General features: G+C 66.8%; 1 long non-coding RNA gene across 1 annotated transcript; it reads right to left on the reverse strand.

Annotated features, from left to right (window-relative positions):
* Nucleotides 1-3,089: 3,089 nt before the first annotated feature.
* LOC130027774 (uncharacterized) lies at nucleotides 3,090-3,587 on the reverse strand. The gene is made up of 3 exons (XR_008793044.1): nucleotides 3,535-3,587; nucleotides 3,382-3,486; nucleotides 3,090-3,149 (listed from the first exon to the last, which is right to left on the reverse strand). It is a non-coding gene; the product is annotated as an uncharacterized LOC130027774 (long non-coding RNA).
* Between the last annotated feature and the right edge of the window lie 203 nt (nucleotides 3,588-3,790).

Here is a 3,790-nt window from a genome sequence, read left to right on the forward strand (position 1 = left end):
CCATGTACACCGCCTCCTAGCGGCCTCTGGGACTGCCCTGCCCCCCTCTGTCGCCTGCCCTGCCTTGCCCAGCTGAGCTGTCCAGCACCACACACGCGGCCCAGAAACCCTGGCCTCCCGCCAGCCCCGCGACAGGCTCGGGGCTTCTACTTGCCTCCCCTGCCAACTCAGCGCTCCCCCTGCACCCCATCTCAGCCTCGCCTGGGACCGGGCCCTGCCGCCTGCTGCCCCCAGCCTGCCCCCGGGGTGGCCAGGCTCCCGCACACTTCGGACCCGAACCTGTTCTCGGCCCCTTCTCTCCCCACAGTCCACCTTCCACCTCTCCCGTCCCCCTGAGCCCCCTGCGCTACCTCACCCCACGCACTCCTGCAGGGGCCTCCCTCCTGCCCCCTCATCCCCCATCTTCCTCTCCTGCCCCCTCCAGCCCCTCTCAGGGGTCCCTGCTCAAGCCCTGGCGCCCCCCATTCTGACTACATCCATTTGCCGCTGTCTGCTGGACCCGGACCCTCGGGGTCCCTCTGCCCCTCGGGCTCCGCTGCTACTGTCCCCCTCCCCCCGTGACTTTCCCCGAGGACACATGGCCCCCAGGGTGGCCTGTCCACAGCACCTCTGGGTGTTTCCTTTTGGAGGATTTTGGGTGTTTCTGTGCTGAGCAGAGAGAACTGCTCAGCCCCCAGGTGCATGGACAGACCCCCAGGGCCATGCCCACCCCCTCGGGTGACGTCACCCCCCACCCTCGGGGAGAGTCACGGCTGTGGACGCCCCCTGACCCCAGGATCTCTCTGCCTGCCCTGCCCCCTCCTCAGGGACCCCAGCCCCTCACCTCTCTGCCTGTGACTGACCCTCCTCCTTGGGGACCCCAGACTCCCACTCTCATCCATCCTTACTCGCATCCTGGGATCTCATCACTCCTTGTTGCACTGGATCCCCCTTCTCTTACCCTGCACTATGGGGGTCCTTCCTGTCCCCCACTTTTTTTGTCTCCGGCTTGGTGACTGTCATTGGTGGTCCCTGGCCTTCCTAGGCAAGTGACTGTCCTTCTCCATCTGTGTTTCGGTTTCTTCCGTGCCCTGGCCCTGTGTTCCAGCCCCAGTTCCTGCCTGCCGGCCTCCCCTCATCCTTCCCCGCGCCCCTTGGGTCCCTGGGCTGCCCAGCGCAGATTGAGGGCGTTCGTTCCGCAGGCTGTCCTGGGTAGAGCGTTTCCACTGGGCCACCCATGGGCCCTCCGCACGGCCGCCCTGCGTCCCAGAGCCCAGCCTCTCAGAGCCCTCCTGGCCCCTGCACCCCTCCCATGGGCACCCCTACGCTCCTGCCCCCCATTCTGCACCCCTGTTCTCATGATGCCCCTCACCCCATCATCCTCTTGCTCTGGTGCCTGGGACCCCCCCAACACCCCTGCTCAGGTCCTGCTGCCGCCCAGCCCCCCAGGGATCCCAGCTCCCAAAGAGTGCCCCTCACTCCCCTGCCTGCTGCCCGGCCCTCTGCTGCTGCCCCGCTGGGGGACTGCACCTGACCCCCCGCTGCCTCTGACCATGCTCCCATGGCCGCCAGCCTGCCCGTCCCCGGGGTTCCTTCGCGCCCCCAGCCCACTCTGTACGCTGCCTAGGGCCTCTCTGCTGCTGCCCTCTGCCTTCCGCACCGCCAGGGCATCCCCGGGCTCCCCGGACACTCCCCCACCCCAGACTGGCCTTTCCTGCGGCCACCCCATAGCCAGAACCCTGGGCCTCCACCCGCCCGGCCTCCCATCTGCACACTGCACTTTCCAGTCCACCCCGCACCGCCTGCCCTGCTCTGCCCAGGGCCATCCAGGGTGACCGTGGCTGCCCCCCAACCCACACTGCCCCCGCCCCATACTGCTTCCACCCTCGCCACCCTCGGTCCCCAGCACCAGGCCAGTCCTCCCCCGCCAGCCCCTGGAGGTGTGCTCAGCCCTGCAGCCCGTGGCTGGCTCCTGCACCTGCACCGTCACTCCTGCTCAGTGCTTAGAGCTTGGCTCATGTCCCTCCACCCACCCAACCCCTCATCCCAGCCCTGCCCGCCCCCCAGCCCAGCCTCCCTCCCCCCCCCCCCCCCCGTCCCCGACCCCCCCGCCCCCCTCCTCCCCCCACACCCTCCTCCCGCCCCTTCCCCGCCGGATCCATAGTAAAGAGCCTGGCCAAAAGTGTCTCCCCTCGCCTCGCCTCTCCTCACCTCTCGCCCACGGCTGCAGGAGCCCACCCCTTCCGGCCTCTGCTCCCCAAAGCGGGCACCTCTCACCCCTTCCCACCTGGAGGGGACCCAGGCTGGCCGGCCCTGCTCCTGGCCCGGAGCCAGCCCTCAGCCAGCAACCCCCCGCTACCCGCACCTGCCCACCCGGTCATGGTGGTGACCCAGCCACCCTCTGCCTTGTTACCCCCATGCCCTTTCTGGCACTCAAGCCCCCCCCACCCACTACCTACCCGGCCTCCAGCCCCCAGGCACACCCTCTTCACTCCCTCTACTTTCTGTGCTGTTCGCACTCTGTCCCCCACCCAGTGCTCACCTAGCACACACCTGCCCCTGCCTTCCCTCTCCATACTGCCCGCCCCTACCGCCCGCATGCGGGGGGGGGGGGGGGGGCGGTAACCCCAGCAGCTTCAGCCCTCTGACCCCCTTCCTGTCAGGCACAGTGTCCCCACACACACACCCAGCAGCCCGGGCCCCACTGCCCACCTCCTCTTGAGGGGCCGAACTTCTGCTTCCCAGGTTTCCACTGGCTCATTCTCCACAATGAGTGGAGTGCCTGCTGTCCACTCCCTGCCGCCCACTGCTGCCCGCCCCCTGCTGTCCACTCTGCTGCACACTGCCTGCTGTCCACTCTGCTGCCTGCTCCCTGATGTCCACTCTGCTGCCCGCCCCCTGCTGTCCATTCTGATGTCCACTCTGCTGCCCACTCCCTGCTGTCCACTCTGATATCCATTCTGCTGCCCGTTCCTTGCTGTCCACTGTGCTGCCCACTCCCTGCTGCCCGCTCACTGATGCGTGCTCTGCTGCCCTCTCCATGCTGCCCTTTGTGGCTGCCCATTCCCTGCTGCCTGCTTCCTGGGTCCATTCTGCTGCCCGCTCTTTGCTGTCCACTCTGCTGCCCGCTCCCTGCTGTCCAATCTGCTGCCCGCTCCCTGCTGTCCTCTCTGCTGCCTGCTCTGCTGCCCTCTCCATGCTGCCCTTTGCTGCTGCCCATTTCCTGCTGCCTGCTTTCTGATGTCCACTCTGCTGCCCAATGCCTGCTGTCCACTCTGCTGTCCGCCCCCCTGCTGTCCATTCTGATGTCCACTCTGCTACCCATTCCCTGCTGTCCACTCTGATGTCCACTCTGCTGCCTGCTCCATGCTGTCCACATGCTGCCTGCTCCCTGCTGTCCACTCTGCTGCCTGCTTCCTGCTGTCCACTCTGCTGCCCACTCCCTGCTGTCCACTGTGCTGCCCTCTCCCTGCTGTCCACTATGCTGCCTGCTCCCTGCTGTCCACTCTGCCACCCACTCCCTATCCACTCTGCTGCCCTCTCCCTCCTGTCCACTCTGCTGCCTGCTCCCTGCTGTCTACTCTGCTGCCCATTCCCTGCTGTCCACTCTGCTGCCCTCTCCCTGATGTCCACTCTGCTGCCTGCTCTCTGCTGTCCACTCTGCTACCCTCTTCCTACTGTCCACTCTGCTGCTCTCTCCCTACTGTCCACTCTGCTGCCCTCTCCCTGATGTCCACTCTGCTGCCAGCTCTTTACCATGCACTCTGCTGCCCGCTCCCTGCTGTCCACTCTGCTGCCCAATGCCTGCTAT

Source organism: Sorex fumeus, unplaced genomic scaffold, assembly GCF_029834395.1.
Source record: "Sorex fumeus unplaced genomic scaffold, SorFum_2.1 ptg000037l, whole genome shotgun sequence".
NCBI lineage: Eukaryota > Metazoa > Chordata > Mammalia > Eulipotyphla > Soricidae > Sorex > Sorex fumeus.